Consider the following 12,500-nt stretch of genomic DNA (forward strand, 5'->3'; position numbering starts at 1 on the left):
CAACAACAACAACAACAACAACAACAACGACGACGACGATGACGACGACGACGACAACAACAACAACAACCATAAGAACAACGACGACAACAACGGCAACGATGACAATGACGAGAACAACGAGAAGAACGATAACAACAACAACAATGACAAACACGACATTAATGAAAATAGTGACAACAGGGACAACAACGACAACAGCAACAACAACGACAACGAAGACGACGACGACGACGACGGTAACAACAACAGCAACAACAACAACCACAACAACAACATAAACAACAACAACAACAACAACAACAACAACAACAACAACAATAACAACATTGAAGACGACGACGACAAGAACAACAACAACAACAACAACAACAGCAACAACAACAACAACAACAACAACAACAACAACAACAACAACCACAACAACAACGACGACGACGACCACAGAGACGACAACTACGATAATGATGAGAACAACAACAATAACAACAGCAACGACAAAAATGACAACAGCAACAGCAACAACAATAACGATAAAAACAACAACAACAATGACAACAACAACAACAACAACAACAACAAAAAGAACAATGACAACGACAACGACGACAACAACAACATCAACAAGAAGAAGAACAACAACAAAAAACAAGAAAAATGACGACGACGACGATTACCACGACGATGACAACAAGAACAATGAAGATGACGACGACAACAACAACAACAACAACAACAACAACAACAACAATAACAACAACAACAACAATGACGATTACGATGATGACGACGACGATGACAACAGCGACAATGATGAGAATAACGACAACAACAACAACAACAACAACAACAGCAACAACAACAGCAACAACAACAGCAACAACAACAACAACGACGACGATGACGACGATGACAACAACAACAACAAAAACAACAACAAAAAAACAACAAGGACGACGACGACGATGACTACAAAAATAACAACAACAAGAACAACAAGAAAAACAACAACAACAACAAAGATGACGACAACAAGAACAACAAGAATAACAACAACATCAACCACAACAACAAGAAAAACAACAACATTAACAACCACAAGAACCAGAGCAACAGCAACAACAACAACAATGACGACGACGACAATGAAGACGATGACGACGATGACGACGATGACGACGATGATGATGACAACGATGACAACAAAAACAAAAACAACGGCGACAACAAAATCAATAACAACAACAACAACAACGACAATGACTACGATGACGACGAAGACAACGACGATAATAATGACAATGACGAGAACAACGACATGAACGACAATAACAAAAACAACGACAACAAGAACAACAACGACAACAATGACAACAACAACAACAACAACAACAACAACAACAACAACAACAACAATAACAATAACGATGATGACGACGACGTGTAACATCCCATTTTTCCTAATTGGGAATGTTTTACATTGTAGCTAAGCATCTATGCATATTGATTGAAATAAATTTAGCACGTGAATTCCTTCGTCTTTTGATTTGCAATTCCATCTTTTTCCTCGCACGAGAAATGCCCGGAGAAATACTCTCTTGCACGCAAGAGAGAGAGCGGAGGAAAATGACCCTCCAAAGTGCGGGCAATTTCTGTAATATTTGAGCCAAGAAATACAAAGTTCATTTGCAAAAATAATTGCAAAAAGAAAATAAAGCATTTTGAGGAATTTCTGAAAAAACATTTTTTTAAAGTTTTTATTTTTGCTTTGGAAAAATGTTATTCTGGTAGAGGATATTTTTCTGATTTTTTCGGTATATAATACCCTATATTAAATATTTTTATTTATTTCCTTTTTTCGCTTTTGTTTTCTGTTTCGGAAAAAGGTTTAAAATTAGGAAAGTTTTTCTTTTTTGGTAGCCGCCGCCTCGAGCGCTAAACAGGCCTGGCCCGAATCGCACAGCCCCAGGGAATGAATCCCTTGAATGCCGGCCGACCGACCCCTTCCTTACCCGCCTCCACTCGCTGCCAGTGGACCCCACTGGCCGAGCCACTCCCCCCGTCGGCCATCTTCTCCTTCCATCTTCTTCCTCTTTCCATGCCTAGACCGAGCCGAGCACGGGATCCCCTGCCGATCCACCTCTCCCCTTCCTTTACTCTCCCCCTGGCCTATAAGAACCCCACCCCCGGCCGCCCCCGTTCCCACCCTAACGCCGACGAGCCGCCGCCCCAGGCCCTCTGTAGCAGCCCTGCCGGAGCCCGAGCCCCTGCAACCTTCGGCTGCCCCCTGGGAGCAGCACCCGAGCCGCCCCCGCTCTGCCCGACGCCGCCCCTCGGAGGAGGACCACCGCCGCCGCCGCCCCGTCCTCTCCACCGCCCCCCGGAGCCCCCTCACCCTCGCCGGTGACGCCACCTCGCCGGAGCTGCCTCCCCAGCCACGGTAGCTCTTTCTTTCTCTGTTGTTTCCTTCTCTTTCTTTTGTAGCCATTAGATCTCTACTCAATGGTTTAGATTAGATCCTAGGATAACCCTTCGGTTTAGAGTAGAAAACCGGCGGTTTTAATTTCACTTATCATTTAGCCAGCAAGTTTTTGTTAGCCTCGGCCGTTTGCTCAAAACGTTGCAACAAACATCTCCCGCAGCCTATCGTAGCGTGCAACGTGTACCCCCCTGTTAGTTACTAGTTAGTTTCTTTTTTTCTGCCTATTTGCAAAAACAGAAAAGTTTTTGTTTTGTTTTGGCCACAACTTTTGATCCCGAAGTCCAATGACATTGATTCTTGTTCCAGTAGACTCCAATTTTTCTGTAGTTTTTAAAAACATATAATTTTTCTATGTTTGATATTTTCAAATATAAGGTAGATCAGATTTAGTTTAAACCTTGTTTTGCCTATTCCAGGAGTTTAAAAAATGATTTTGAGTTGATTCGTTTTGGTACTGCTTCCTAGTGATTAAATCTTACTGTGGTAGGAGTTTCAAAATTTTTAAAGTATTTGTACTGCTATTTTCAACACAAACAAGTTTCTGCCATACCGGCGCATGATGAATTCTTTTACTTAGGCTTTGGCAAATCCTTACTCGTGATGTTATTTTTACTTGTGGCTTGATTGAAGTGCTTATGGTGTGTTTTGTGTTTGTATCGGTAGATCATCCGGAGTGCGAAGCGTGTTACTTAGAAGCGCTCGAGCAAGACAACTATCATCAAGGCAAGTCATTTTGATCATGTTATTTACCTATGTTTTCGATGCATGGTAGATCACCTTTCTTTGCCCAATTGCATGCTGGCTAGGTACTTGGAAACTTTAGTATAAGTTGTAGTATCATGTGGTAGGCACACAACAACCCCGATACTTGGCCCCGGGACGACAATTTCTTAATGCTATGCTTGAGTAGACGGGTTTTCGGTTGAGTGTATATCACGACGGATGCGAGGTTGATTAAATAATCAAGACCGGTTAAGACAAGATTTTCAAGACCTTGGACGCAATGCAACTCTGGGTGAAGGACGGTTGATCGGGAGAATCCAGTGGATGCCCGGGATGCTGGAGAGGCCATGTCATCCTGCGGAAAGCTTCACCCAGGCTCGAAGAGATGGATGGAGACTTCAAGACTCAAGGCTTACCTGCACAGCCACAAGTCATTATGGGCTCTGGCTTCGTTGGACAACGCGGCGACTCTGGACAGGCGGTGCTAGCAGATGTAGAAGAATGGTAGGAATGGATGGGCACCGACAGGGATTCAGAGGGACTCGTTGAAAGACCATGTTTTGATCATCCGGTCTTCAAACACCCTGAAGTGCGAGGACAAACCCGGAGGCGATCAAATCTTGTGGGGAACGTGTGCAAAACTCTGCAGAGTGCCCAACCTAATCGATTAGCCGTGTCCACGGTCATGGACAACTTGAGCCGAAGGCATTGAATTTCCCCTGAACTCTCGACACAACTTAATAATGATGTGGGTGTTAACAACTATTCGGGCACGAGAATTGGTTGGCGGAACCATCTCGTTAACAACAAACAATGTAGTAATATTTTGCTTCCAGCCCCTCTTGTTGTAGGATAAAACTGGCTTTATGCAAAACTCATAGCCCCACCGGCCAAATATGCATGTAGAGATAGTTGATTATTATTTTTACTCCTCTCTTTGATGACTTGCCGGCATATTCAATATGCTGACCTACACGGCTGCAACGTATCATGTTGCAGAGTAATTTTCCGACCAGGAGTGAGGCTACGATCTACGCTCAGCGACATGCCCTTGGAGTCGGATGGACTCGTCTACCTGATGCTTCCGCTAGTCTTCGTTAGATATCTCATGAGATGGCCTTCAGCCACTTTATTGTAATCCTTTATTGTAATAAAGTACTCTTTATGAGATTTCGATTAATAAAGCTGTGTGATTGAACTCTTGAATATATACGTTATGTACTGAGTGTGTACCAGCATGATCTTGGGATGGTACGGAAACACCAGAGGCTTGACTCGTCTTGAGTCGGGTCGCTACGGAAATGGTATTCAGAGCACACGCTGACCTTAGGACGTAACCTCTAGGAATGGAAAAGCCTTAGGAAGAAAACTATTTTCTCTTATGTCTATAAATCTTCTATTTCCTCTTCTGATCATTTCTTACTTCTCTCCGATTTTCCAATGTTTAGATGGCCACCTTCATCCCTATTAAGTTCACGGAGTTTTCCCAGCCCGACGCCACTATGCCGTTCGGAAAGGAGCTGGTGCAGATCACCAAGGATTTGAGGATTGCTCTGCCGACTATCACAGGGAAGCCAACTTCGTCTTACCCGGAGGATTCACGCTACAGGATCGAGGTGCACGTTCCCGGAAGGACATTCCAGCCTCGCACTGAGCCGATGGATTTCAAGTTCATCGCACCCGACTGGATTCTCGGAAGGGACATGGCGATCCATTGTGCACTCGGACGTATCAAGGAAGAGTACAAAGGCTGCTCTATTTCTCCAGACCTATTCACCGTATCCCGGAGAAACGAAGACGGAGAAATCATCTCAAGCAAGACCAAGGACGCTCTTTTGTCTTATGCCCAGACCTTGGAGAAGCACAACAGGACTCTGGAGCATCGTGTGATCAAGGACGCTAGGAAGAACAAGCAACTGTCACTCCGCGAGCTTGAACTAGAAGAAGCAGCCCGGGAAGCCCACTATGAGCACGAACTGGAGGCGAAGGACTTTCTGGAGCGGATCGAGAAGCTGAAGACTCGAGTTGCATATCTGGAGGAGGAACTGGACATGGGCGAGAACCGTCATCCCGAAGGAGACGTAGCCCCCTTGATCAGCAACGACGAGGACTATGAAGAAAGCTCCACCGAAGGACCCATCACCATGCTTTTCTGAGGAGGACCCTTAGAGTAGACCACCAAATTTTACCTTATCATTATACGTTTTAGGCCGATGTTTAGGATTATCGAATTTTGTATCCCCGTGTGAACCTTTGTGATGGTATTGAATAAAATGTGTGGTGTGATACTTGTGTGTTGCATTCATATGGGTAGTGTAATTACTCTCAGACCATTGTTCTATGCTAATCTCACCCCTCCACAAACATCAGATGCCTTCGAGACGCGCCCCTGAGTCCAACTTTCCGCCGGAACTCACCCAGTTGATCCAGCAACAAAACACCCTGATGCAGCTGATCATCCAGAACCAGAACAATAAAAACAACCGTCACCCACCCCAGGCCGACAATCTCACCCGTTTCTTGAGGTTGAACCCTCCAACTTTCTCCAGCAGCATTGAGCCCATTGTGGCAGATGATTGGCTCCGCAAGATGGAGCGTGAACTTATCACTGCTGGTTGTTCTGAAGCTGAGAAGGTGCGTTTTGCCGTGCATCAACTTGAAGGCCCTGCAGCTGCTTGGTGGGAGAACTACACCACCACTTATCCCATTGCTGGAGTCACTTGGGAGCAATTCAAGTAAGCTTTCCGAACCACACATGTCTCAGCTGGTGCAATGAGTCTGAAGAAGCGTGAGTTTCGCAACTTACGCCAGGGGAATCGCTCTGTGGCCCAGTATATTGATGAATTCAGCATGCTCGCCCGTTATGCACCTGGAGATGTGGCCGATGATGCGGCCAAGCAGGAAAAGTTCTTGGAAGGACTCAATGATGAGCTAAGCATTCAGTTGACGGTAGCCACCTTCAACAACTACAAGGAGCTGGATGATAAGGCCCTCATCTTGGAGGGGAAACACCAGCAGATGGAGAACCGCAAGAGAAAGTATGGGGTTGGAAAGTTCAACTCCGGCACTCAGCAGAAGCCTCGCTACACCCCTTATCCAGGGAATACCGGGACTGGATCCGGTAAGTTTGGAGGACACGTTCAGCATAACCACCCAGTGCACAACCATGGAGGCCACAACCATGGAGGAAATGGGAACCACCGCAACAACAGCAACTTCAAGAATGGCGGTACTGGCACTCAGCAACATTCAGCTCCAGCTCAGAAGGATCTGACTCACATCACCTGCTTCAAGTGTCAGAAGACGGGACACTATGCCACTGAATGTCCCCAGAACAAGCAGAGAAATGGAAACGGCAACGGAAACTCTGCAGCAAAGAAGCCCAATCCTTTTCCTCGAGCTCAGGTGAACCACATTGATGTTGAAGAGGTCTATGATCACCCCAATACTGTGGTTGGTAAGTTTTTGCTTAATTCACGTCCAGTATTGGTACTTTTTGATTCTGGTGCAACACATTCATTCATATCAAGGGTAGTTGTGGAAAAGTATAGTTTGCCAACTAGAACCCTCAGCCAACCTATTAATGTCAGTTCCCCAGGAGGCATGATGACAGCCGGGATAGGATGCCATGCTTTGAGTCTCAACATCGGGAACCATAATTTTCCCACCGACCTCATCGTATTAGAGTCCCAGGGATTGGATGTAATCCTAGGCATGGATTGGTTGGCCAAGTATGAAGGGAATATCGATTGTGCCCTTAAGTCTATTTTGCTCACCACCCCCGAGCAGAAGCGGATTAAGTACGTGTCTCAGCGCCCGACACGGAGTAAGCGAGTAAACTCTCTCACGGGAGTAGTCCAGGAGGAAGTACCGATTGTACAGGAGTACCCAGATGTATTTCCGGAGGAATTGCCGGGCATGCCACCCGATAGAGAGATTGAGTTCTTGATTAGCTATTACCCGGAACAGCCCCGATATCCAAGAGACCCTATCGGATGCCCGCAAATGACTTGATAGAAATCAAGAAGCAAATTAAGGAGTTATTGGACAAAGGGTATATTCGCCCAAGTTCTTCACCTTGGGGAGCCCCAGTGCTCTTGGTTGAAAAGAAGGACAAGTCCTTGAGAATGGTTGTCGATTATCGTGCATTGAACGATGTGACCATCAAGAACAAGTACCCCTTGCCGATGATCAATGATCTGTTTGATCAGTTAGTTGGAGCTCGCGTATTCTCAAAGATCGATCTTCGATCCGGGTATCATGAGTTGAAGATTCGTGAACAGGATATACCCAAGACAACCTTCACCACTCGGTACGGCTTGCATGAGTAGACGGTCATGTCCTTTGGACTGACTAATGCTCCGGCATATTTGATGAATCTGATGAACACGGTATTTATGGAAAACTTGGACAAGTTTGTCGTGGTGTTCATCGATGACATACTGATATTCTCCAAGAACGAAGAGGAACACAAGGAACACCTGCGTCTAGTTCTAGAGAAGCTTCGAGAGCATAAGCTATATGCAAAGTTTAGCAAATGTGAGTTTTGGTTAAAGGAAGTCGGATTCCTTGGACACGTCATCTCAGGAGAAGGAATAGCAGTGGACCCTACCAAGGTCGCGGCAGTCACCGAATGGGTAGCACCCACTTCAGTCAAGGAGATCCGCAGTTTCCTCGGACTTGCTGTATATTACCGGTGGTTCATTGAGAATTTCTCAAAGATTGCCAAGCCCATAACAGAGTTGTTGAAGAAGGAATCCAAGTATATTTGGACTGAGGAATGTGAAACCAGTTTTCAAGAGCTGAAGAAACGTCTTGTTACAGCCCCAGTGCTGATATTGCCGAACATTCAGAAGGATTTCCAGGTTTACTGTGACGCTTCTCGTCAAGGACTCGGAGGAGTGCTCATGCAAGACGGTAAAGTTGTAGCCTATGCATCCAGACAACTCATACCTCATGTGTTGAATTATGCCACACATGACTTGGAACTAGCAGCCGTAGTGCACGCTCTCAAGACCTGGAGACATTTCCTGATCGGAAATAGTTGTGATGTTTACACTGATCACAAGAGCCTAAAATATATCTTCATGCAGAAGGAGTTGAACCTCTGACAGAGGCGATGGCTAGAGTTGATCAAGGACTATCACATGAGATTGCATTATCACCCAGGCAAGGCAAATGTTGTAGCCGATGCATTGAGCCGCAAGAGTTATGTGAACACACTCACAGCTGGAGGATTACACCAGGAGTTAGTCGATGACCTCCGAGAGCTCAAATTGGAAATAATTCCAAGAGGATTAGTTGCCACTCTGGAAATTCAGTCTACTTTGACAGAAAAGATCCGCGAAGCACAGAAAACAGACAAGGAGATAGCTGAGATTAAGCAGAAAATGGAAGACGGGAAGGCTAAAGGTTTTCGTGAGGATGAACACGGAACTTTATGGTTTGAGGATCGCATTTATGTGCCCAATGATCCCGAACTTAGGAGGTTGATACTTCAGGAGGCCCATGATTCCCCGTACTCGATACACCCCGGCAACACCAAGATGTATCTGGATCTGAAAGAAAGTTTCTGGTGGACAGGATTGAAGAAAGACGTTGCCGAGTTTGTAGCAATATGCGATGTTTGTCAGCGAGTAAAAGCCGAGCATCAGAAGCCAGCAGGTTTGCCCCAACCTCTGCCGATACCCGAGTGGAAATGGGAAAAGCTTGGTATGGACTTCATCACAGGATTACCCAGGACCCGTTCTGGCTATGATTCTATTTGGGTTGTGGTCGATCGTTTGACCAAGGTAGCTCACTTCATTCCGGTGAAGACTACTTAGACGAGTGCCAAGCTGGCTAAGATATATATGACGAGGATCGTATGTCTGCACGGAGTACCGAAGAGCATTGTGTCCGATAGAGGGACTCAGTTCACATCAAAATTTTGGCACCAACTGCATGAAACCTTGGGAACGAGATTCGAGTTCAGTACAACATTTCACCCGTAGACAGATGGACAGATCGAGAGAGTTAATCAGATTCTGCAGGACATGTTGAGAGCTTGCGCACTAGACTATGGGTCTAGTTGGGATGACAATTTACCATATGGCGAGTTCTCATACAACAATAGCTACCAGGCCAGTCTGAAGATGGCCCCTTTCGAAGCTCTATACGGAAGAAGGTGAATAACACCGTTGATGTGGGATGGAGTTGGAGACCGACAACTTTTTGGTCCCGACCTTATCCGAGATTCTGAAGAGAAGGTCAAGCTAATTCGTGACCGACTCAAGATAGCTCAGTCGAGGCAGAAGAGTTATGTTGACAGCAAACGCAAGGAAGTAACGTACGAAGTGGGAGACCGAGCATATCTTCGGGTGTCTCCACTTCGAGGAATCAAGAGATTCGGTGTGAAAGGAAAATTAGCACCTCGTTTCATTGGCCCCTACAAAATTCTTGAACGTAGAGGCGAAGTTGCATACAAACTGGAACTGCCGGAAGGATTGTCCGGAGTTCATGATGTCTTCCATGTTTCCCAGTTGAAGAAATGCCACACTGAGATGGCCGATGTTCCGTTGAGAGATACAGTGCCCCTAGAGGCCATACAGCTTGACAGTGATCTCACGTATGAGGAGAAACCCGTCAGGATTCTCGAGACTGCCAACAGAGTTACCCGCAGCAAGATCATCAAGTTCTGCAATGTGTTGTGGAGCCACCACACCGAGGAAGAAGCCACATGGGAACGAGAAGAGGATTTTCGTCGAGACCACCCGCACCTGTTTTCTAGCCAACCCGAATCTCGAGGGCGAGATTCATCTTAAGGTGGGTAGGTTTGTAACATCCCAATTTTCCTAATTGGGAATGTTTTACATTGTAGCTAAGCATCTATGCATAGTGATTGAAATAAATTTAGCACGTGAATTCCTTCGTCTTTTGATTTGCAATTCCATCTTTTTCGTCGCACGAGAAATGCCCGGAGAAATACTCTCTTGCACGCAAGAGAGAGAGAGCGGAGGAAAATGACCCTCCAAAGTGCGGGCAATTTCTGTAATATTTGAACCAAGAAATACAAAGTTCATTTGCAAAAATAATTGCAAAAAGAAAATAAAGCATTTTGAGGAATTTCTGAAAAAACATTTTTTTAAAGTTTTTATATTTGCTTTGGAAAAATGTTATTCGGGTAGAGGATATTTTTCTGATTTTTTTGCTATATAATACCCTATATTAAATATTTTTATTTATTTCCTTTTTTCGCTTTTGTTTTCTGTTTCGGAAAAAGGTTTAAAATTAGGAAAGTTTTTCTTTTTTGGTAGCCGCCGCCTCGAGCGCTAAACAGGCCTGGGCCGAATCCCACAGCCCCAGGGAATGAATCCCTTGAATGCCAGCCGACCGACCCCTTCCTCACCCGCCTCCACTCGTTGCCAGTGGACCCCACTGGCCGAGCCACTCCCCCCGTCGGCCATCTTCTCCTTCCATCTTCTTCCTCTTTCCATGTCGAGACCGAGCCGAGCACGGGATCCCCTGCCGATCCACCTCTCCCCTTCCTTTCCTCTCCCCCCTGGCCTATAAGAACCCCATCCCCGGCCGCCCCCGTTCCCATCCTAACCCCGACGAGCCGCCGCCCCAGGCCCTCTGCAGCAGCCCCGCCGGAGCCCGAGCCCGTGCAACCTTCGGCTGCCCCCTGGGAGCAGCACCCGAGCCGCCCCCGCTCCGCCCGACGCCGCCCCTCGGAGGAGGACCACCGCCGCCGCCGCCCCGTCCTCTCCACCGCCCCCCGGAGCCCCCTCGCCCTCGCCGGCGACGCCACCTCGCCGGAGCTGCCTCCCCAGCCACGGTAGCTCTTTCTTTCTCTGTTGTTTCCTTTTCTTTCTTTTGTAGCCATTAGATCTCTACTCAATGGTTTAGATTAGATCCTAGGATAACCCTTCGGTTTAGAGTAGAAAACCGGCGGTTTTAATTTCACTTATCATTTAGCCAGCAAGTTTTTTTTAGCCTCGGCCGTTTGCTCAAAACGTTGCAACAAACATCTCCCGCAGCCTATCGTAGCGTGCCACGTGTACCCCCCCTGTTAGTTACTAGTTAGTTTCATTTTTTCTGCCTATTTGCAAAAACGGAAAAGTTTCTGTTTTGTTTTGGCCACAACTTTTGATCCCGAAGTCCAATGACATTGATTCTTGTTCCGGTAGACTCCAAGTTTTCTGTAGTTTTTAAAAACATATAATTTGTCTATGTTTGAAATTTTCAAATATAAGTTAGATCAGATTTAGTTTAAACCTTGTTTTGCCTATTCCAGGAGTTTAATAAATGATTTTGAGTTGATTCTTTTTGCTACTGCTTCCTAGTGATGAAATCTTACTGTGGTAGGAGTTTCAAAATTGTTAAAGTATTTTTACTGCTGTTTTCAACAGAAACAAGTTTCTGCCATACCGGCGCGTGATGAATTCTTTTACTTAGGCTTTAGCAAATCCTTACTCGTGATGTTAGTTTTACTTGTGGCTTGATTGAAGTGCTTATGGTGTATTTTGTGTTTGTATTGGTAGATCAACCGGAGTGCGAAGCGTGTTACTTAGAAGCGCTTGAGCAAGACAACTATCATCAAGGCAAGTCGTTTTGATCATGTTATTTACCTATGTTTTCGATGCATGGTAGATCACCTTTTTTGCCCAATTGCATGCTGCCTAGGTACTTGGAAACTTGGCCCCGGGACGACAATTTCTTAATGCTATGCTTGAGTAGACGGGTTTTCGGTTGAGTCTATATCACGAGGGATGCGAGGTTGATTAAATAATCAAGACCCGTTAAGACAAGATTTTCAAGGCCTTGGACGCAATGCAACTCTGGGTGAAGGACGGTTGATCGGCTCCCTGGAGAACTCAGTGGATGCCCGGGATACTGGAGAGGCCATGTCATCCTGCGGAAAGCTTCACCCAGGCTCGAAGAGACGGACGGAGACTTCAAGACTCAAGGCTTAACTGCACAGCCACAAGTCATTATGGGCTCTGGCTTGGTTGGACAACGCGGCGACTCTGGAAAGGCGGTGCTAGGAGATGTAGAAGAACGGTAGGAATGGATGGGCACCGACAGGGATTTAGAGGGACTCGTTGAAAGACCATGTTTTGATCATCCGGTCTTCAAACACCCTGAAGTGCGAGGATAAACCCGGAGGCAATCAAATCTTGTAGGGAACGTGTGCAAAACTCTGCAGAGTGCCCAACCTAATCGATTAGCCGTGTCCACGGTCATGGACAACTTGAGCCGAAGGCATTGAATTTCCCCTGAACTCTCGACACAACTTAATAATGATGTGGGTGTT

The sequence above is a fragment of the Hordeum vulgare genome, chromosome 2H (genome assembly GCF_904849725.1).
Source record: "Hordeum vulgare subsp. vulgare chromosome 2H, MorexV3_pseudomolecules_assembly, whole genome shotgun sequence".
Classification (NCBI taxonomy): domain Eukaryota; kingdom Viridiplantae; phylum Streptophyta; class Magnoliopsida; order Poales; family Poaceae; genus Hordeum; species Hordeum vulgare.